Genomic DNA, 25,509 nt, shown 5'->3' on the forward strand with positions numbered 1-25,509 from the left:
TTCAGAGAACATGTTCTGTTCAGATTCTATTTCTGGACTTATCTTTCTATAGAAGTTCCACTGAGATGAGCTACTTTATTTCCAAATGTGATTTCCTGGATGAGGTGTGGTGAATTTATAGATACTGCTGGTGTCTTAGGATGGCTGAGGTGCCTGTCAGAATCTTAAAGTAAAATGCATTACCCAAGGGACCTAAATCCTATTTTCAAAACCCCATCACCTTTCAGTGTTATTCTCCCTCCTCTGTAGTAAAAAAAAAAAAATATTATTTTTTTTGGTAGAATAGAAGTTTCAAGCTTTACCTAATATTAAGGAATACAAGCAATAAACAAGAAAGAATAGGAGAAGGAATATGAGACATTTTGTAACTAACCAGAGTATGAACAGCATCACAAGTACTATTTTTTAAATACATTGTGTATATTTAAATTCTTCAATATTAAAGTAACACATAAATTATATAATTGGAAAAACAAACAGATGATAGATACTTAGACATTCCTAGAAAATCTAGAGACTTATAATAACAGATGCACTTTAGTTCAATATAATAAATAAGCAATTTTAATAACCTGAAATCTGAGTGCATAAATGATAATAATAGTTTATTATAAACTATAGAATTATGAACATTGATCAACTCTTTATTGCAGGAGAAAAGGTAACTAGTCACTTGCATATCTTTTACCCCACTTCTGCAAAGTGTTAAGAAAACATGCAGCATGAACAAGCCATGTGGATTTTCACTGGATCTGTTATAAAATGACAGCTACAGAATATTGAATATTATAGAAACACTAATATCCTAAGATGAAATTGAACATATATAACCTGGAAATAAGTGGATTTCAGGGAAATGATTATATTAATCACAGAATTAGAAAATATTTTAAATAATGCTCAGATATATGGAACAAAGGAACTTTTTACAATTTGCAATTAATGAATGAAATTAAACTAAATGGGTTGCTAGTACTCAAAACCTATTTTTAAAGACAAAAAAATGACAAATGAAGAAACATTAACAATTGTGTTTCATTGGCCACCCAAGTTAATTAACAGTTAAATCCACTTATTCTGAGCCATATGAAATGGCAAAGGAAATATGATACTTTACAATAACTGAAAAGGTGACTAGGATTAATTAAAATGTGAATAATCTGTAATTTGTCTTATAATATTTTTTTTTCAATTAGCACAAGCCCTGATGTTCTAGCATAGATGCAGCCCATCAAACCTGACTTTCACATAAATTCGTCAGCTTGTCTTCCTTTTACAATAGAGATATATTCTGACACAAGCAAAAGAAGAAGAAAGAAAAGGAGGAAGAAAGATGAAAAGAAAGAAGGAAGAATAAAAAAAGAATAGACTAAGACAGGAGAAAAGGAAGCGAAAGATAAGAAAGAGAGAAAAGAGAAGTGAAAGAAAGAGGAGAAAGGGGAGAAAATGGAAATGAATACAAGTATGAAGAAGGGGAGGAATGATGCACAGACACTCCTGAGACTGAGGAACTGGGAAATGTTTTTCAATGTTCTTTCAGAAATTTTTCAAAATGTAGCTTTTATGCTAAATTGATCTAATTTTTTACTTTTATAACCTGAAAAGAATCTTGATTCTTCTCAGTCTGCTTTCCACTTCAGAGATGGCCAATAATCGAATCACCCTCAGCAGCTCAGTAGTCGAGTCCAGAGGGAGTATGGAGCACACACTCACTGGATACATTTCTGGTCAAACACTGTGCCAGGCATTTTAACAAAGTCAACAAGGCAGGTCCTGCCCTCAGGGTTGCCTCAGCCCACAATTCCTGGGGCCCACTCCGCTTATGAATTTATGCACGTGGTAGCTGAGTGTTGTTCAGTTACCCATGCCTGTGTGCTCCTATATTTGCAGGTGAAACCTCCAGCCTAAAGGTTAAAATCCAGTGTGGTGAATGCTGAAAGAGGGGGGAGGATAAAGCCACTCAGGAAGCAGAATTGGTTTCACAGAGAAGATGACTTTTGAGAAAGAGTCTTGGGGGCCTCCCATGCAAAAAGGAGGGGCAGATTAATATAGTAGAAAAAAAGCAGGCTTCTAGACATAAAGACAAACTAAAAAAAGAACATGAAAAGTTCTGGAAGTCCACATGAAAGTCTGCATTACTGGCTGTTTCTAAAAATATTAAAAGATTTGCTACCCTGAGACAGCATGCAAATAAAGAGTAGATATACTTTGAGATGGGCACAGGTCTCCAGTTTGTTCCACTGGCTTTGCTTGCCAAGTCCAGCCCATCTCCCTCATTTCCAGTAGTCAGGTAGCTTATAGGTATTTAACCATCTCATCCTGGCTTATACCATTATGTCCCAACATCCTACATAATAGGACAGCACATAATTAGTAAACATGCCAAGTCTACACTCTTCAGTCTGGATATAGTAGGTTAACATAAGTCTGAACTCAAGTTTAGCCTTCTTGCCTTTCCCCTACAATGACTGTGCTCTCTAGCGTTATCCCAGAAACAGTTGCAGCTCTCACTACTTCCCAGTAGATTCCCAGGCATCCTGATTGTTTGGAGTGCATTTCCCCTATACTCACACCTTTCCTGTTCCTCTCCACATCTTCAGACATTTGGAGTTTCGCTCCTCTCCAATATTTTACATTTACACTTCCTTAAAGACTCACATCAAGGATTTATCTCTCCCATAAAGACTCTTGGATTAATCTTCACATCAACTCTATAAGGTTTTATCTGAATCATTTTACAAAGAGTAAGAAGAGGCTTAGGAGGGTTATAAAAGGTTCTTGAAGTTGTAGTTAGCAACAGATGATGTCAAGATTTGAATCCACAATATTAAAAGGCACATTCTATCATTCGATTACAAATTAGAACCACAAAAGGGCAGATCCATGCCTTTACTGCAGTTTGAACTCTTCCTTTTTTTGTTTCTTTGTTTTCTTTTCCATTTATATCATTCATTCTTAAACTGCCTTTATTTTTTTTTTTAAATACTAAGGACTGAATCCACCACTTAGATTTAAATTCATTTAACATTATTTGACCACCTACTTTGACCTGCTGCTCATCCAGTGAATTTTTCCATTATGCAATTCTTATTAAATTTTAAAACACTGAGATATAAGTATTATTTGCATTACTTACATTTGGTCACTGTCTGAATTACTAGATTGAATATGAATGCAGGATCCTGACCTGAAGCTCCAAGTTCTTTCTACTACAAAACCCGCTGCTTGGTATCATCTGAGATACAGAGAGGACATTTGGTTAATACTTGTTAAATGAATGAATAGTTAAAGGAAGAACTCAATGACAATGTAATAAAAGTCACCCAAGTAAAGATCTGTAGTATGATAATACAAATTTCTTACAAATCAATCAATTACATGGTTATCATCCTGAAGGGAATGCAAAAACCGCAGAAGATTCTATGAAACAAATTAAGCAATGGCCTTTGAAATATTAAATTGTGCAAATGTACAGGGTAGAATAAAATGGAAATTATCAAGGACAAAATGGACTGTTTAGAGGGCAGTATAACTTATTTGCAGAATGTTAAATACCCTTGCTTCTGGGTCAGGATTTTAAAGTGCCCACTTCTCCCCACATAGCACCACTGCTCAGAACTGGAATTTTGAAACTGAGTATTTGCATGTTCAGCTTTTCCCACTCACTTTCACCTATCCCCATTCAGGTACTATTCCCTTTTGAAGTTTATATGCATTATTCTTTATTTCCCACTAAATGAGATGGGAGAGTGTAAGATAGATTATATCTTACTAGTTTCTGAATACTTTAAGACCATGTCTCCCATACCATATTCAAATAAAGTTCAGAAATGCTGAGGGGAAAAATACAAGTAAAACAGATATCTGGTTCAGAACTTCTCAAACCTTTACTTTCCTGATATGTATTATGAATTGCCAAGAGGTTACAGTTTGTAGCTTTTCTCAAAATTGTAAGACTTCTTCCTCTTTGGGGAAGTTTATCCCCTAGGGATCAACTATCCTGAGTACAGAAAAAAAAATACTGTTCAAAAGATTTTGCACAGTGCCATTATTGGAGAAGGTATCCCCTAAACGTTCATTAAATGAAGAATTGCCTCCATAAAAGTCAGTCACACTTTAAAATTTAATTATGTTGTTTTACAATTTCACTAGCATTTTAGTACTGCTACTTATATTGTGATGTTTTCTTTGTTTATGCACTTGTATTTTCAGTGCTTGATCTTGGACTCTTATCTCTTTTAATAGTTGACTCCATATTTGTTGACCCCTATCAATATAGAACATTTTCTCACATTGGCTGGTATGTCTCTTAGCTTAGGTTCAGTTATTCTGTAGGAGTCAACATCCACAAAGTCTTAGTGGCTTCCATAACAAAGGTTTACTTCTTGCTTGTGATATCTGCCCTATACATGTGGTCTTTTCTTCTATTCTATATTATCTTCATTCTGAGACTCAGACTAAGAAATATCTCTGCAACCTGCCAGTCTTCAGACAAAGGTAAAGAGCTCATGGTGAACCTTCACAATGACCCTTGAAGTTTATGCACTGATGTGGCAGACATCACTTCCACTCATACTTCTTTGGACTAAGCAAGTGACATGGCTAAACCCCATGTCAGCAGGACAGGAAAATATACTCTTATCACAGGGAAAGGGCAGTAAATACTTTGAACATAAAAAAGATCCTTCCAATACCCTGGGCTTCTGCTTTCCAGGCCAGCCCAGATCTTACAAGTAGGTAACAAATTAATCCATCAAATTATTCTGAGTTAGACATTTAGCAGGCACAGTAAAGAAGGCAATTATTACAGTTTTATTTTTAAAATCTCTGTGCTAATAGACACACTCAATCTTCCAATTCACTCCCTATGATTTTTCTATTAACCAAAATTCTGAGCAATTTGCTCCTGCCTATGGACCATGAAAAGCCCATCCCTTCTTCCTCCTTCTAATGACACAGTAAATTTAGAGAATAATATATTCTGGCTTTAAGTAGTGGTAAATAAAATACTCCATTATGAATTCATCCCCTGATTCCCAGTGCCACTGATATTGATTCAAGATACAAGGAAACTAAAAATATTATTCGTCTTTGTAAAAGTAATTTTAATCATGAACATTAAATGGAACACTTTACAATTTATGCCTGTTTATTGTGTACCACAATAAGGATTATGTGTTCCATAAAAAGTCAGATAAACTGTGTTGTATGCTTTATTTTATCATAGCAGTAATCTCCTTTTATACATTTACTTATTGCTTAGGGATCATGAATAATCTGCTCATAACTTAAGATGATGCTGATGTTGATGTATAGTATATGGTTAATAAAGTTGTTCATCATTAATTTGAATAAACCATGACCTCACTGATGATCATAAACCCCCACCATTTTGTTCAATTAAAAACACATTGCAACATTTTCTCTGCAAACAATTTCTTGCATAGCCAATTGTTTAATTTACAAGGTTAATAGAAAAACATATAGAAGAAAAATGAAAAATATATTCAAACTCAAGTAGGTGAACTTAATGCAGATTTTTTTGAAATAGGTTAATACCCTTTTGACTCTACTAAAAATTATTTTAAATAATTTGTAGTGAACAAACTAAGAAACTAGTTTTCAAAACCAAAATGAAGTAGGCTGCAAATAATTAGTAATTAAATGCACATAAAGCACTTGTTTATAGATTATATCATCTTTGTATAAATTAAAACAAGTACAAGAGTAACCAAAGAATAATTTAACTCTCATCTGTTAAGTCTGGGGTGTGCTGTCTTAAAAGGAAGAAGAAACAGCCAGAATTAGTGTCCCTAGTCCTAAACACAACCATGATGCACATTGAGAGTATGCTTTGAATGTGCCCATTATCCAAAACATTTCTTGGATGTGCCTCCCACAAAGGTTTTCAAAGTAATAGGCAATTATATACCCTTTGGGAATCAGAATTCTTAAAACTGAAAAAGAGTACATATTATCTAAGATTGCTATGCTACTAAATCCTGGAGATACCATTTCCTTTCATTTTATGATTGGCACATCTGGGTGAATCAAAGAATACAATGATATCCACTGGAGTATGAAATTGGCAATACTGAGTCCAACCTTCTCATTTAATACATATTGGAACTCAGATCCAGGGAGAGGAAATCCTCTGCCCTGACAGCTTAATAAGCCTGTCTTTAATATAGAAAGAGTAAGTCCCAGTACTAGTTGGGCTGACAAACCTCGATGCCAGTTCCCCTGGAATTCTCCATATGTGACTTTGTACATGTGTTCAAGACTTGATTGGTAAAGAATCCAATTGTTGTAAGGTAACCTCATTTTTTATTTACTCAGTGTTTTCAAGGTAAAGAAAAAAGCAGGTCTTGATAGAGGGAAGATATAAAATCTCTCAGGTTTTAGTGGCAAGAACAAGAGATGAAGTGTAGCTATTTGAGGTTGTAGTGGGAGGGGTTTGAAAAGAAACTGGTGGTACCAACAGGAAAGTGAACCTATACCACATAGGCTACAGTCAGACCTACTGCTACCCTCCCTCTGAAACAATGCTCTGTGGAGTTTTTGTATCTATTCTTTATATATACCTTAGTATTTTGTGAGTGTTTGGAATCTGAAATGCCCACACTAAGCTAAATTTCAGTCTGTTCTAACAATTAACTTACCTGCTAAATTGCACTGTGCAGATACAAATTAATGTAGCATCAATCTGACAAAGAATGTAGACACCCAGAATCTTTAAAAATATGATGCAAAATAATATCGAAATGTATGGGATACAGGAAAACATGATTTTGAGAAAACAGGAGAAGATTAGAAAGACACAAACTTAATACTTATTTAATATATGCTATTAGCTAGACACTTGATGAATCTTGTCATGTTTTGTTGTTTTTTAATAACAAAAGCTTCCAAGTTTTAGCAATGCATATGGGATAGGAATACAAAACATATTCCCTTTTTCCTTTGAAAATGAGGTATGATTATAAGTTCTGACCAATGAAATGTAATTGGAAATGTTGTGTTACAGCTTGCTAAAAGCACAATAAAATGAAAATTAGTATATAACATTTTTGATATTGAGGTAAGTTCCTTCTATCCCTGGTTTCTTCAGTGTTTATAATATAAATGAATATTGAGTTTTGTCAGGGGATTTTTCCTGTACCTATTGAGATGATCATGTGATTTTTTTATCTTAATATATTTAAGTTGCATATGTTGAACCAGGGGGTACTTTCACTGGACCTTGAACCCAGAGATACTTTGCTTAAGTACCTCAGCCCTGTTCATTTTTTTAATTTTTTTTATTTTGAGACATATCTAACTAAGTTGATCAGGATGGCCTTAAATTTGCAATCCTCCTACATCAGCCTCCTAAGTAACTAGATTATAGTTGAGCACCATCATGCCTAATGGAGCACTAATATTTTTCTTTATTTTTTATTCTAATTTGTTTATGACAGCAGAATGCATTACAATTCATATTACACATATAGAGCACAATTTTTCATATCTCTTGTTGTATATAAAGTATCTTCACACCATTCATGTCTTCATACATGTACGTTGGATAATGATGTCCATCTCATTCCACCATCATTTCTAACCCCATATCCCCTTCCTTTCCCTCACACACCTTTACCCTATCTAGAGTTTGTCTATTCCTCCCATGCTTCCCCTCCCTATCCCACTAGGAATCAGCCTCCTTATATCAGAGAAACATTTGGCATTTGGTTTTTATAGGATTGGCTAACTTCACTTAGTATTATATTCTCCAACTTAATCCATTTACCTGAAAATGCCATGAGTTTATTCTCTTTTCATCTAAATAGTATTCCATTGTGTATATATATATATATATATATATATATATATATATATATATATATATCACATTTTCATTATCCATTCATCTACTGAAGGGCATCTAGGCTGGTTCCATAGTTAGCTATTGTGAATTGTGCTAATATAAACATTGATGGCTGTGTCCTTGTAGTATGCTGTTTTTAAGTCCTTTGGATATAGACAGAGGAGTGGGATAGCTGGGTCAAATGATGGTTCCATTCCCAGCTTTCCAAGGCTTTCCATATTGGCTATACCAGTTGCAGTCCCACCAGCAATGTATAAGTGTGCCTTTTTCCCCACATCCTCACCAACACTTATTGTTGTTTGTATTCTTAATAGCTGCCATTCTGACTCATGGATAACTAATATTTAATTTTGCACCTGTGTTCATCAGGAACATTTTTCTATAGTTTTTTTTTTCCTTGATATGTCCTTATCTGATTTTAGTATCAGGGTGATACTGGCTTCCTAAAATGAATTTGGGAGTATTTCCTCCTTTTATATCACATGGAATAATTTGAGAAACATTGGTGTTAGTTCTTCTTTAAAGGCCTGTTAGGATTCAACTGAATTCAAATGATTCTGGGCTTTTCTTTGTTGAAAGGTATTTTATTAGTGTTTCAATCCTGTCATTTTGTACTGGCCTGTTTATGTTTTCTATATACTCTTGGCTCAGTTTGAGTAAGTCATATTTATCTAGAAATTTGTCAATATCTAACTCAAAGCCAGCATCACACTGAATGAAGAAATATTGAAATCACTTCCTCTAAAATCAGAAACATGACAAAGATGTCCACTCTTAACATTCTTAATTAATAATAACACTTCAAACTCTAGCCAGAGCAATTAGGCAGAAGAGGGATATTAAAAAGATGAAAATCAGAAAAATGAAGGGAAATTATCTTTTTTTACAGATGACATGATCCTATACTTACAAGACCCTACTACCAGAAGACTTCTACAGCTGGTGAACAAATTTAGCAAATAGTAGGATGCAACATCAACATACGAAAAACAATAGTATTTTATAGTTTTTCTGTACACCAATAATGATCCTGCTGAGAAAGAGATCAAGAGAGTAATTTTATTCATGATAGACTAAAAAATCCCTAGAAATAAATCTAACCATAAAGTTTAAAGACCTAAACAATAAAAATCATAGAATACTGAAGAAAGAAATTGAAGAATAACTTTGATGATGTAAAGACCTTCCACATCATTCAAATGGCTGAATACTAAAAGCACATGTAGAATCAATTCAATCCCCATCAAAATACTAATGACATTCTTCACAGAACTAGGAAAACACAGTCCCAAAATTCATATGGAAGAACAAAAGACACAGGATAGACAAAGCAATTCTGAGTAATAAGAGGAATGCTGGAGATATCACAATATCTGACGTCAAAATATTCTACAGAACTAGAGTAATGAAAAACAGATGGTATTGTCATAAAAAATAGAAATGAGACCAGTGGAACAGCATAGAAGACAAAAAGACAAATCCACATAGATATAGTAATCTAATCCTTGACAAGGGTGCCAAAAACAGGGAGAAAAGAAAAGCTTTATGGCTGGGTGTGGGGGCACGCTCATATAATCCCAGAGATTTAGGAGGCTGAGAAAGGAGGATTGAAAGTTCAAGACCAACTTCAGCAATTTGTCAGGGCCCTAAGCAACCTAGTGAAACCCTGTCTCAAAAGAAAAATATTTAAAGGGCTGGAGATGTGGCTCAGTGGTTAAGCACCCCTGGGTTCAATCCCAGGTACAAAGAAAAATAGCCTTCTTAAAGACAGACTTTTTAACAAATGGTGCTGGGAAAACTGGATATTCATATGTAGACAAATGAAACTAGATTCCTATCTCTCGCCCTGAACAGAAGTTATCAAAGTGGACCAATGACCAAAAATTAGACGAGAAACACTGAAACTGCTAAAAGAAAGCATAGGGTCAATACTGTAACTTATTGGCACAGGCATTGACTTCCTTAATAAGACTCCTGAAGCTCAAGAAATAGAACCAAAAATCAATAAGTGGGATGCCATCAAATTAAAAACCTTCTGCACAGCAAAGAAAACAGTAATGTGAAGAGAGCCTGCAGAATGGGAGACAATTTTTGCCAGCTACTTTTCTTACAGGGAATTAATATCTAGAATATATAAAAACTCAAAAAATTAATACCAGTAAAACAAATAACCTAATCAATAATTGAGCAAATCATGTAAACAGACATTTCTTGAAAGAAGAAACACAAATGACCAACAAATACGTGAAAAAAACTTGTATTTTTAGCAATCAGACAAATGCAAATCAAAGCTACACTAAGATTTTAGAAATCTTAGAAAAACAATCATCACGAATACAAAGAGCAATAATTGTTGCTGGAGGTTGGTGGGGGAAGAAGGTACATTGTGGGTGAGACGAAAAATTAGTACAATTGCCTTGGAAAGTAGTATGGAGAGTCCTTGAAAGACTATGAAAGCAACCACCATACAACCTAGCTATTCCTCTCCTTTTAGTTCTTTTTTCCATGTGATAAAAATAAGATTTCATCTCCCTTAAGCTACATAATTTAAGGTTTCTATTGTAAACTGAGCATAATCCCAATTGGTATCCTCTCAGCTTACAGATACAAAATCTAAGGATGATATAAGAAAATGCCCATTCAAGTGCAAAATCACTGGTAGAAAGAGTATTTACACTATCACCATTTATAATTGAAAAATATGCATTATTTTCTTTAGAACACACAACTTTCTGGTTAACATAAAGAGTGGTTAGAATTACAATGCCATCTAATGGTAAAGAAAAAGGAACAAATTACATTCTATGAGATCTGAAAAAAAAATTGTCTTATAAACTCAAAACCAACTACAGCAATATTTCTGTTGATCATTATTTTGGTTAATAAACAAATAAATGGAGGAGTGAATACTCATGCCTGAATTTTATCCTTAGTTCACCAAGTGGATGGTATATGTGTAAGCAGTAAAAGAAATAAAACCAGACCATTATCCAAGGTTTGGGTTGTGAGACCTCTCAGCTTTCTTAGTCCTTTTCTATAATACCTGCTCTAACCAACTCAGTAGAATGTGATATGTTATTCCTATAACTTATGAATGTTAACTTTCTTCAAATGTTTCCCTATATTACATTGCAAAAGTTTAATACATCTATATGTATTTTAAGCTTCTAAAACATCTTTTTCTTTTTATTTCCCACAATATACTAAAGTGACCAAATCGAAATTTAATATATGCAGATGGTATCCATATAAATAAAAGAATGGATCCTTGATTGTCAAATAGATGGACAATTGTAGGATTTTTTAAAAAAATTATGGCATGAATTAATCTACTACAGCATGTGATATTTATTCTCCTTTGCTCATCAAGGTCAATAGTTTTGTAGGAGGATATTTTTGCAAGGCAAGAATCTTGTATTCAAAATCAACCAACCTGTATCTCTAGTCATAGGGAACTACAGCTAGAAAACCTTCTTGATAAAACCACCCATACCCAAGCACATTTGGATAAAATGTCTGTTGGGTGTGAATAGGAAAACAAATATCATTATATACCACTAAGAGCTCTACACGGTGCTCCTCCTAAGCATGCAACTAAGGAACACATTTTATGAAAGAAGTCTGTTTGGGGAATTTGGTCATGGAACAATATGTGTGGAAATAGGTAGAAAAATGAGGGTGTCCAGAATGAGTGTCAATCAAGCATTGTCCCTGTGCCACTTCCAAAACATTTAAAAGGATATTAGTTGCAACCATATTCTGTGTGTAGCACAGCTAAACGTTAGTACTCAAGTAAAGAAGGCCAGATAAATAAATATCAGGGAGTAGCCAGGAAGAAATTACTGCAGGAAAAAGCATGGTGCCTGTGAGAGCAAGAACCTGATGAATCATCAAGATAATTAGAACTCAAAAAAAAATAAATAAATAAGGGGAAGAGAGTAGTAAGATGAAGATGGAGAGGACCATGCAGAGGTGTGGAGTCAGAGGTGAAGGCTTTAGTCATTACTCTAAGGGCAACTATGTGCCATGGAAGTGATTGAAGCAAAAGCATGATATAATAAGCTAAGCATTTTAAGATCTGGACTATGCTAATCCAATTGAAAGTATAAGACAACCAATTAAGAAGCTAATGCACTTTTTATTCACTTCTAAAAAGAAATGAAAGAGTAAGGCTGTGGTGTCAGAGGAGAGATGTGATGACAGCAGCAGAGATCAGAGGTATATGAAGCCAAAAGCCAAGGAATTCAGACAGACCCTGCAAGCTGGAAAAAGCAAAGGAATAGATTTTCCCCTACATTCTGCAGTAGAACCTCATTTCTGTCAATACCTTGACTTCATGTCTGTAAGATCCATTCAGACTTCTAACATCCAGAACTGCGAAATAGTAAATGTGTGTTGTTTTAAGGGTAGAAAAATCATTTGTGGTGGTCTATGACAGCAGTGATGATAGTTTAGACAAGAATGCTAATAGCAATAGAAATGGAGAGAACTGGAGAAATATTTAGGAGATTAAATTGATAGAAACCCATGAAGCCAAACCTGATATATAAATGTTAAACTGCACCAGGGCTTCATTCTAGGCTAGCATCTCTATTCCCATTCTGTCCCTAGAGGATCTTATCCTATTCCAAATAGTGTCTCCAGCCCTAAACTCTTCTAAGGACTTGCTACAATCATTTTACTTCACTGGGCATTCACAAGCATACCCAGTCTGTTCAACATCCTCCACCCTTGTCATCACCAACCCATATCTTTCCCACATCAGTAAATAGCACAAACTGAAAACCTAGGAGGCGCCTTTATGTCATTTTTTTTTCTCATTTCCCATATTCACCATATTTCTTAGTTACAGATTGATCCATCTCCAAAACATTTCTTTAGTCTTTTTATTTTCTGCGTCTTGCTTATAAATATCCAAGTCCAAGCTACCACCATCTCTCACTGAGTCAATTCAACAAATGCTTAAATGGAGTCATTGCTTCTGTACCACTCAATCCATTTTCCTGGCAGAACCATAGTGATAGTTTAAAAAATATAAGTCCCTTAAGTTTCTTACCATAATGAGCCCCAGAACAATCCACACGCCTTAATTGACTTATGACAAACTGTACAATTTGGATCTTGCTTCTTGTCCTCACTTTCTCTTTACCTAGAGGTCATTATGTTGTAGTTGCATTAATCTGCTTTGCTTTCCTTGAAGATGCTAAGATTTTTCTTGCTTTGGACCATTGTTTTTTTTTTAACTGTTTCTTCTGCCTAGAATACTCTGTACTTCTTGCTGACACTTTCTCAGCTCACAGGTCACCTTCCTGAAGAGAACTTCTTCAGCCACCACACTTAAAATTACCCTTCCCCTCTTTTACACACTATGGCATGATGGTTTCTTTTTCAAAATATTTCACAATATGTATCTGCTTGGTTTTGTTGTTGTTGTTATTGTTGGTTTTGGAGGGGGTTGCTCCCAGGGATTGAACCCGGGGGCACTTGACCACAGAGCCACATTTCCAGCCCTATTTTGTATTTAAATAATAGAGACAAGGTCTCACTGAGTTGCTTAGGGCCTTGCTAAGTTGCTGAGGCTGGCTTTGAACTCACGATCCTCCTGTCTTGGCCTCCCGAGCTCCTGGGATTACTTACAGGCATGCGCCACCGTTTCCCACCATCTGCTTATTTTCTATTGTATCTTCTTCTCCCGTAAATATGCTCCAAGGTTTCAAGAAAGTTTTGTGGATTTTGTTTGTTTGTTTGTTTTTATTTTCAATACCATTTTCCATTTCCTTTGAGAAAAATGGTACATCATCATTGCTAAGTAAACACTTGGTGGGTGAAAAAGAATGGAATGAATTAGCTTCAATGTGTGAAGAGAAATGAAATTTCAAAAAATACTCTCTTAGCCTATATTTGTTCCTTTTTTTTAAGAGAGAGAGAGAATTTTTTAATATTTATTTTTTTAGTTCTTGGCGGACACAACATCTTTGTATGTGGTGCTGAGGATCGAACCCGGGCCGCATGCATGCCAGGCGAGCACGCTACCGCTTGAGCCACATCCCCAGCCCTATATTTGTTCCTTAACAGATGATGATGTCAATTGCTGGGAGTTGCTTCTCCAAAGGAAGACCAGTCTTTAAGTGAAGATCAGGAGTTTTGCACTTGTTGACTTTGATATGCCTCTGAGACTTTTATGTGGAGATATAAAGCTAGATAATTAGATTATTATTATTATGGGTGTGGAATGCAGAGAACCTGGACTGAACATAGAAATGTAGAAAGTATTATTACATGCAATTAGGAATTTTAAAATATGAGGATAAGGAAAGCTTCCACATGTTCTAATAGGACTTTCCTATGGTTCTCCGGCTACTTCATCTGTATATGCTCTCTTAAATATTATTGTCTGCACAACTTCTATTTCACAAAAGTATCTTGCACTATGTATTGCCCTATGTCTAGTGTCAATTTCAAATTTTGCCAAAGGGATATCTTTGAAATTATGTTTGTTTACATAGCTTTGCTCACCAAGCCACACCACACTCCACCTTCCACCCCAAACAATAAAAAAAGTGTTTCCTTTTCCTTTTATCATTTGATGTTTTTGTTTTCTTCATCTCAATTTTTATTTTCTCATTATGAATAAGTGGGGTGTTTCATGGAAGGCCCCTCATTGAATTGACAAAGAAAAAGAAACCTTTCTTTTTTCCTGCAATGGTTTGATACAATACTCACCGGGAATCATGTATTTAAAACCAGAGTTTTTTGACATTAAAAAGGGAAAAATAATACCAAAACAAGAGAGGCATTCAATACACAAAAGATCTCCTACAGCCACTTTCTAATTGTTTTTTGCTTTGTTTTGTTTTAAACTATATTGCCTGTGGCTTTGGATGTTACCTGGTCAGGCAAGTAATGTGAGATCAGCCCTCTGGACTCAAACACCTAGTACATTCAGTTAGAGAAAGTCATTTCAGGGAAGCAATTAGTTCAACTAACTGCTTGACTGCTCTGGTAAATTTGGCCAGTTGTTTGACCTTCTCTACAGAAAGTGGGAAGGAATTTTCTTCCCTCTATGACTCTGGCAGAAATATTGTTGTACTTTCTCTAAATCAAAGGAGGGCATAAACTTCCTAGTGCTAAAGTGACCCAAAAATGTATTGCATTAATAGATTCAAGAAAAACTATTGAATATGAATTTGTGGACTATGAGGAAGTCTCTAGTTCAGAATTTAGTGAAAATCCATTTGTTGAAGTTTGATAGTACTTTGTGATAAAGGGCACTTTGAAATGGATCTCTTAGATTTATAAAGAAATTCATTAATTTTATTTCACCTGTCAAAAGTTTTCAAGAATTCACTATTTCAGCTATGTTTTTAGCTAGTGGTTTCCACATTGTGGAGCCCTAGAATCATAAAGTCGACTTTCAGGGTGCTACAATGGAGAAAAATCTGATAATGAGATAAGACATTCATTTGTGTAGCACTATACTTTTCATAAAAAGCTTTTCATTATTTCAGTTGATTCTTAAAATAATTGTGTGATGAAGCCAGGGGTTAATATACCCATTTTTAAAAACGAAAAAATAGTAATTCAGAAATGTTAGGGAACTTTTCTATTCTTGTAGCTAATTAGGAATGGATCCAAGCCTGCAATTCCTGTTTTATTTCCTTATCTCTAAATTCAGTGGTCTTTCTACTGTGTCACACTGTTCTTGTTTGGTAATAAGCTCATGAAACCAGGAGTCACAAATGTAAATTTTTTTATGTAATCTCTACTGCAGTTTATGTGTATGTTTATACATAAAGGTATTTAAAAGATGCTACAAAGTACTTAAAATATATTTCAAGAGAATTTAAACTACACATACTCGAATATACAAATGACTTAACCTGCCTAATCCATCTATTTTGATGCATTCTAAAAAATGATAACCTTAGACAAAAATATATCATCAAATGCAGTATTAGATAGGAATATATTATCAAGTGCATTTGAAAAATGCATATTAGGCAAAATTTAGAAAAATGTATCAAATGTCATTTTGTTAGCACATGGTGGGTCTTCATTTAAATGTCCAGACTTGAAATTGTTCAGTGATCCTCATTCAGGGTGTTTTTTTACAAAGAAGGGAGAAAAACACAGATATACAGAGAGGAATTAATTAATAGTAAACATTTAAGACTAGTCAGTTTGTATGTATACCAGAGAGACTATTCTATAACATTCACTTTGGTGGGACTATCAGGAGCTCAGTTTCATTCTTCGATAAGTAAACTTCCTTGTAAGAAATCCAAGAGTTCACCCATCTTAAACAAAATCCCCTTGTAGAGTAACTTGGGCTTTAGCAAAGTTTCAGGGCATTCATTCAGAAGGACAACAGGAAGACAGAGGAGTATTTTTATAATAGGAAATGGCTCAAAACTAGCCAAAGAGGGGAGACAGATGGTTTTGAGAGAAAATATTTTTAAATAATAGGAAAAAGTAGGTCAAAAGCCAGAATCTGTCTACAATCCTTACTCTCTTTCCTTTTCCCTCTACAAATCCCAATGACCCCAAGCTGCACTGGATGGTTAGCCAGTAACTTCAAGTACGGTACAGATTCATTTTCTGGGTGAGTCAGGGCATGCCAATCTGATACTCAAGGAGCTTGGAACTGTTGAATGCAGTTTTCCTTCAGTTTTGCTATCTAGTCTTGATTAGTTCTCTACAAATTGCAGCTCCACGGATGCATTTCTAGACCATAGTCCATAAACTGCTAGCTGCCCCTGTTTTTGTACTGTAAGTGAGCTAAGAACAATTTTTTACATTTTTAAATTTTAAAAAATAATACAAAATCCAAATCATAGTGACTGTAAATAAAATTTTATTGGAACACAATAATGCCCATTCACTTATACATTTTCTATGCTTGCTTTTGTAAAAATGATAGAGTTGAGTAGGTGTCATAGAAATGTATAATGTCCAGCAACCTAAAACACTTATCATCTAACTCTTTACAGTTTGCTGATCTTTGCTCTATACATTTGATTCTCCTAAACCTCTAAATACCTTGCCTATCTGTTCTGGCCTTAATGGAACTTCTAATTCTGGCCTCATCACTCAGGGTTCTTTTTAGGAAAATTTGGCTTTGATACCTTCTTTTATATTCACAGCCACCAATATTCTGCTTTATAGCATAATACTGTTAATATATACACATACATACTTACACACATACATACAATTAGCATTTGTTTTCTGAAGGAAAAAATGATCATTCTCTGCCTCATGGCTCTTCTTAGCTTAATTAAATTATCTGCTAATGGAAATGTGTAGGTTACTTTCACATGATGTGATGCTGTGCTTGCCCATGTTTGTCACAATTGGAGTTCTCTGCCATGCTAGTGAGATGAAGCATTCCTGCAGAGTCCCAAAGCAATGCAGACAATTATTAGAGCTGAAATAGAAGGAAATAAGAGACACCTACAAGACACCTTACATCATCAAGAGAAACTTTATCTTCTTGATGCTAGGAAAGGACAATTTTATATGGAGAATCCAAGGATTTAAAAAATAAATAAATATCTTTGAGACCATGTTCCAACTAATATACTCAAAATTTTATTACCATTTTCATACTTAATCATCTAAATTTCCTCAAAAGTAGTCATTGTGCTTATGTTAAAGGTGAAAAACCAAAGACAAAGATAGAGTTGCATAGATACTAACTGGCAAACTTGGGGCTTGGACCTATATCTCTCTGACATCATCTGCTGCAATGATTGCAAGACTATGCCTCCCTGAGCTGTACTTTGCAATTTCTGGTTAAGACAGCAGAAGTGTTTCTTGTACATCCTAAAAGAAAACAGGGCTGAATGTGCACAGGTCACAGTGGGGTGGCCAGGAAGAAGAGCAGTGTGTTGAGTAGGAGCTGGTGTTCTAGGTCCTGTAAAAGGAAAACCTAACTGATATTATCTACCACACAGGGAAACTTAGTACAAATTGAGCCTGTCTTGGGTCTAATCCAAAAGAGGATTGTCCCTGAAGTGTCTGAAAGACTACGCACCTATCAACTACCTGTCAAAGACAGTTAAGTTCCATGGTACAATCAAATCCTTTAGGGTAGATATAATAAGAGAGCATGTCAGGATCCTATCGATCATCTATTCCAGCCCATGCCTTTTACAGATATGGAAAACAAAGTCCAAAAAGGGATGATTACTGGCCTGGAGTCATAAAACTGCTTGTGGCAGGTGCTATAACCCATGGCACAGTGACAGGAGAATGGACTTTGAATGCAGACAGACCAGGTGGTGCAATACCATAGTAGCTAGCCTGATGAATGGTAGTCATCATATCTTCTAGTGTCACACTCCTGCATCTCCAGGAGTGCAGAGAGTTTTTCCCCTTCTCATTGATACATTATCCCAAATCAGCATTACGGGTTCTCATAGGTTTATTAGGAAAGCCTGCTCCTTACTTTCTTCTTGGAGCTTTCACCTACCATGGTCTTTCATGGGGCTTAACACCTATCCATGAGTCAGATAGCACTTCAAATTCCTTAGGAACAAATCTTCTTGTGGAAAGTCTTCGCAAAAAACACTGTGAGATCGTCATCGCCATCTCCATTTTGCAAATAGATAGTTGAAATGCCATGGTGATTAATTTGCTAAAATGTATAAGAGTCAGAATCCAAATAGTTTTATTAATATCCTGCTACTTCTTTCTCTTTCACTGCATCATCACATTCTCATGACAAACCACCAAAAAAGTTCTGGTAGGGAGAAATGATTCTGATTTTATCAATGAGGAAATTAAAACACAGAGGGCCAAAAACCCTTGTCCAAGCCACATATCTAGTAAACTGGAGAGTTGGGGTTTAGATTCAGTTTCTTGGCAAAATTCTGAAGCTCTCTCTAGTGTTTCATTTTAATGCCCCACAGATACTTTCATATCTACTCATTTTACTAAATAATCTTCCTTTAGGAAATGATTGCTAGGAATACAGAGGTGTGTTTCAGAAATCCCATTATCTTTTTGCATCTAAATTATGCACATATTGTTCGTGATTGAGTTGGAGATAAGTGGGGAAATTTCTGCCATGAGCCACAGAACAACAATCTGTATTGGAGTTCTTCAATTCCGAAGTTTCTCTGGAGATTTAATTTGCATCTAGGACCATAAAAATCATTCTGGCTACTCATATAATAATTCTAATACATTTGCAATAATATTTCTCTTTCATTTCCCTGTAAATAGGGTTGTATTGCTAAAATAGACCATTCTTATTTACCTTGTGAGTCATATGTGGGAAAAACACAGCAAATTTGAAAGCATCAGAGCACTTCCTTGGGGTCTTTCCCTGATGGGATTACATGATGCATCAGACTTCATGGCAAATGAGACACAGAGGGGCCACTGAAGCACCAATTCCCATTTTGGGAAGTCTGCCTCACTGGAAGACTGCAAACAAGCCATTATTTTGTCAGTTGGAACAAAAGCCCTGATTAAAAATTAAAATACATTCTGTACTGATAAATATACAGCTGCCTAATTACTTGCAAGATTTATATTTTGCTGTGTTAATTCCCTCATAATGGTTATTTCTTACTCCCCATAAACTAAAACACAATGAGCTTGACAGTGGCAAGCTTCAATAAACATTTGGCTGTCCCCTTTTATTAGATAGATAAGTTCCTCATTATTAATATTTTCAAAATCTCATTTTAAAATCCTTTGCCAGGAGACAACTGTGCCCTTTCATCATATGGTATTCAATACAGAAGAAATGCATCTTGAGACACCTATTATGGCTAATTTAAAATTTCTTATCTGCCAATTGGACCTTCTAATTTATCACCCAACTGTCATTGACATTCATGTACACACATACATACACACACACACAAAAAAAAAAAAAAACACAAAGCAACAAAAACACTAAAATAAATAACATAGAACAAAATTTTAAAAAATAGTCTCTATAAACTTACAGGAGGACAGAAGGGAAAATAAGAAGCATGATCAAAGGGAGATGACAACATAAATGAAGAAGGGAGTGATGTTAGCAAAATTGGTGGAGTGGGAAGTTCCAAGGGCCCATCCCTTCACAGAAACATTTTTAAAATCATGCAAAAATTTTTTTTAGAAAAATCATGCCAAATCAACTTTGTCAGAACTTTGGAAAACAGTGAAAAGTTTGCAGCAACCAATGAATTCTGAATCAAGAAAATGCCAACTTTAAAATGATAGGAAAGCTCTGCGGCACTCTATTTGCTCTTGCTCCACCCCTCACTGGCTCAGATCATTTATGATAGAAGACACTGAATCCTGGTTCTAAGAAAAGTACTGAAAACCTAATTTTCAAAGAAATGTATTTGTGGGTTCTAACCTGTTTCAGGGGAAAGACTGACACAAGGCATTTGTCTTTGTCTCATCTTGTCCAGAGCTCACTCAAGACAGAAAAGCAGTCTGCACTACTCAAAAACATTGAAAGTTAAATTAACAGTCTACATCTTCCTGGCAAAAGACTGGTTGAGGCATATAATAGTCCTAAAACCTAGAAGGATCAGCTGTGGGAGAGAGTTTCTCTAGGAAATTAGGATATTAAAATTGCCTGTGTGTATCAGAGAACACAAACATACCCATTGCAGGAAGCATTCTCAGAAAAGACTGTAGAAGATGCTGAACAGTCTAACTAAGCAAAAAAGGAGTGCCCCGGCAGAGAATCAACTGTACAATGAAAGAGCAAATTGCCCCTCTCCCTCTCCATTTCCTCTCCCTCTGTGGGCTGCTGACATTTAAGGATACTTCTGTCAAAACACTACCTGAACACAGGGTAGAAAGGGGTGGAGTCGTGGATAGAACAATGCATATTTGAAAGGGAGAGAAGAACATGGAACATAGAAGACAGACTCCTTTCTTCCTTCCACCATAGCATCTGCAATTTATTCTGTACATAGCTGTCAGAATTACCTTTCCTTAAAAAAAAAATCTGAACATCACCTCCTTTCCATCAGGCTCCAATTTAGAAGCTTTCATGGTTCTGCCTCTTCTCCCATTGCCCACATGGTGGCTCCTCAGTCCAGCTTGGCTTGTCTTTGCCCTCTAATCCTGAAGCTTGCTTCCTGACCTCGGCCCCTGAGCACCAGGTGCTCTGCTCCCTGAACTCCATGGATTTCTTATATCTCTGCATCATTTACTTATGCTGGTAACTCATCTGGATGAATCTTCTTACTTAGATCAAATATCATTTTTATGACACTATTTCCAGGGAAAAAAAAAGTTTAGAGCAACTCATCATAGTGTAAAGAACAGTACTTACAGTTTCTCATTTGTTCTAGAGAAGAAATTCTGGTATCCATTAAGATACTGTGAATTGAAATGTACAAAATCTAGACTCCAGGTAACTTTTAACATTTTAAAAACAGCTAGACTTAAGCCATTCATTCAAACTAATATGTAACAGTCATGTACATTTGGGTCCTTTATTTAAACTCTGTGAGTCTCAAGTTTTATCATCTGGGAAATAAGTTTAATAATCTTATTGATCTTTTGTGAAAACAAAATTAAAATATCTATATAGAATTCCTCTTTCCAATAGATGTACAAAAGGTGCTTGTACACTCCCTTTCCCAATGGTGTATGAGAAGTATATGCTTATCATAATGGATAGATAACAATATTTCCCGAAATATATGTGGTGTCCATTTCAAAACATTATTACTTACAGCTTCTCATTTGTTCTAGAGAAGAAATTCTGGTATCCATTAAGATACTGTGAATTGAAATGTACAAAATCTAGACTCCAGGTAACTTCAACAATAAATGTACTATGTTTATTCACAGAAGTTACAGAATAAAAGTAGAGTTTTCTATACATTGCCTGATCAGTGAAGTGAAAACCGAGGTACTTTCTCCATCTTTCCTATCTTCTATCCTCAGTGTGGACTTCATCATTTGGTTGTTTTTCTCAAAGCCACAAGATGACCATCATTGACAAATGGATACATACAGTGCTTTATCTACACCCAGTTAGAGAGATTCTCTTCATTCCACATACAAACTCTTCAAATTAGGAAGTACTCACCACTAGCTCTATAATACTATCCAGGGGAATGCCATGCATTGATTGGTTACACCTAGAAAAGCAGATTTGATAAGTTAGTCTCAGTGGCCACCATGGTGAGCATTCACTGTTTTGAAAAGGAAATGTCCTGTCTTCAATTGTGTAGGTATTTAATGCCCAGAATGGAAGCGCTTGTCTTCTGACCCCTTGACTCCTTTTCTAATTACATGGGTTCTTAGATATGATATTGGTAGATTTTTTTCCCTTGGCTACCAAGTTATTACAAATGTCAAATCATAAATATATATTATGTGTACATATATGTGACATGCATATGTATAATACATGTGTAGTATATGTGTATTTTATATATACCCACATATATGTTGTCCATCTGTTGTATATTTTTTTCACATGAAAAGGAATCCAGAGAGAAATGAGCTATCAAGTCACAAAAAGAGATGGAAGAAACTTGAATGCTTATTAATAAATGAAAGAAGCCAATTTGAAAAGTTTACAGAGGTTATGATTCCCAATAAGTAACTTTCTGAAAAGGGAAAACCTTGGAAACAGTAAAAGGATAGTGATTTACAGGAGTTATGTGTGGGAAATATTAAACAAACAGATCACAGAGAATTTTTAGGGCATTGAAATTATTTCATATGATACTAAAATGATGGATAGGTGTCATTACACAATTGCCAAGATCCACAAAATGTACAATACCAAGAATGAACCCTAAGGAGTGAACTAGACCAAACCTATGGAACTTTAGAGATGATAGTGATATTTGAATGTAGGTTCATAGACTGCAACTAATGAACCCCTCTGGTTCAGCATGCAGATATGGAGAAGCTGTTTGTGAAGTCGGGGAGACAGGGCATAACCACAAACTCTTCATACTTTTGCTCAATTTTGCTATGAATTCAAAACTGCTCTAAAAAATAAAGACTTTTTTTAAGGAGAAATCAGACTCTAGGAATTTTTTATTTTATAGCTCATAGACATCATCAAGGACCCCAATCCTTTTCCATCTTTCCCTCTACCATCTGCAGTGACTCAGATTTGCCTGTGGCCTGGATCTCCTTCATAGAGCAAAATGGCTTCTGAACTTCAAAACATTAGACCCACAAAAGACAATTATCCAGAAAAGGGATTCTGGTTTCTATAATCTCTCACTTAACATAAGAAACCTTTAAGAAAATCTGTCCTTTGAGTCTTGGCCAGAATTAGGTCATAAGCCCTTTTAAAATAAATCGCAGGATAAGAGAGCAAAATCACCATGTTCTAATGAGAATTTACCCAGAGTCACACGAAGAAGTGGTGAGTATCTAAATATAAGTCAAAGTTCTCGTTAAAAAAATAGAAGGATTGGGGAATAAATTCTAGGGGTAAAAATCTAACAAATTTTTCTACTAGAGAAAGTTCTGCTCTGCCTGTTACCTTTGTGGGATGGCAGTGGGAAAGAGGCGGACTCTCCCAGTACTGACTGAGCTGCAACCAAATTACAGAGGGCTCAAAAGAGGAGCCTCGAGAGGAACATTTTTGTTGTTTCTGTTGTTTGTTCATCTGAATAAGTAACAGAACAAGCCACTCTCATAAACCTTTTGAAGAAGGCAGTTTTGAAAAATGGCCCACTGTATTCAAAATTTAGTGGCCTGGAAGAGACAGAGCTATATCTTGCACTGTCAGTGCCTTAGCTGGGCCTGAGCTGTTCCTTCCAGCTTTGTTGGATCCAACAGTTCACCAGGTGAGAATCTCATCAGAAACCATCACCAAATTTTTCTGCTTTGTCCTTGAAGCCCCACACATTCAATGACTCCCTAAGTTTGGAGAATATACAATTAGTTCAGCTCTTCACTTCTCAAGCAGACCTGCTCATTCCTAGCTCAAGAGGAGCTTGAAGTCACATGACATTTAAGACACATCACCCTATCTTGGTGACTTTTAGTGTGGCCACCCATCAGAAATACTTGCACAGTTCTACAAAAAAAAAAAAAAAAAGCAGATGTTCACATCTCTCATATTCTAAGAATCTCATTGAAACTAAGGTAGATCAGAAACCACAAGATTTAAGCAATCCTGATTATTTTTTTTAATTTATTAAGGCAAACAGCTGAATTATCGAGTGGAGTACAAAACAGCATAAATTTTTAAAGCAAAACCATCATTAAAAAAATGTTTTTATTATTTTCTATAAGAATTTTCTGTAGCTACTTCAGTTTAGGACTCAAACACTCTAAAGATATGTGTACATTGTAATTGATCACTACAGGAAACCAAGGGAAACATTTGAAATGCTTCCTAGGCAAAGATTATACTTAACACTCCTCCTCGGGAACTATGGCAGGTGAGAAAGTGCTCTGATGACTGTGTGCAAAATTCATTATGCAGCCAGTGTCTAATAAGCCTGAACTTTCACAGTCTTAAGATGCTACAGATGTTCTTTATGGTTTAATAAAAATTCCTTCTCCAAGTTTACATTATCAAGCTGCAATATCACCACTCTTCTGTCTTCTCGACCTTTCTGCAGCTGGTTCACTGTTTTGTCCTTAAAAATCCTCACTCCACTTACTCTGGATAAGTAGGGATGCTGTGTCATGATCCACAATCAATCAACATAAATAAAACAATTCAGCACAGATGTGACCTGAATATACATTTAGATTCTGCTAATTGCGCAAAGCAGCGGCACAAAGGTTTCAAGGTCAGAGAAACCAACAGTGAATTTGCTCTGCAGAAAAAACACAGAAGGGACCCTGCGGCTGCTTATTATTGTAATTGCTCATTTGCAGAGTTCGAGAGCGCTTGCCACTCTGAAGACATTCCAAAGCCCACACCAGGTCACAATTGGAGTGTATGAAAAAGTTTAGTTGATACACAACTATAGAAATGTACGTTTGGTCTAGTCTGAACCCTCCTAGAGAAAGCAAAACAGAGGAGAAAGAACAGAAATTTTAGATTCAGTTAAGTGGATTTTAAAATCTGGTGATGCATTTTTTATATCTTGTTTAACCTAGTCTATAATCCTCATCTTTGTTATATGGATAAACAACCAGCATTCTGATTCCCAACAAGAAGGAGAAAAAGCATGGATTGCTGGCTTCTCCTAACATTAATGGTGGTTGGGGGTTACTATTAAGGGAAACCATTAGAGACCTAGAAATAATAGAAACAACTGAGAAACACTGGAATTGAGTTGTGCTACTGTCACCAGGTGTTAGATCATTTCCGTTACTACCCCAAACTTCCCTTGAATATGGTTTCAGTTGCCCACAATCTCCACTCCCCAGACACAAATAACTTTTTACAAAAATTTCATACACACAGAATCATGCGGTGTGCTGTCTTTTAAGCTTGTCTTCTTTCTTTTATCTTAATTTTTAAATGTTTATTCATGTTGTAATGTGTCTCAATATTTTGTTTCTTTTTCTTTTTAATTGCTGAATGATATTCCACTATGTAGAGGTTTTATTTATCCATTTACCATTTAATTAATATTTGGGTAATTTGGGCTACTATGAACAATTCTGCTAGAAACATTTGGTTGCAAATTTTTATATAGACCTGTGTTTTCTCACTAATAGCATTACTAAATTTTATA

Source organism: Marmota flaviventris, chromosome 14 (assembly GCF_047511675.1).
Source record: "Marmota flaviventris isolate mMarFla1 chromosome 14, mMarFla1.hap1, whole genome shotgun sequence".
NCBI lineage: Eukaryota > Metazoa > Chordata > Mammalia > Rodentia > Sciuridae > Marmota > Marmota flaviventris.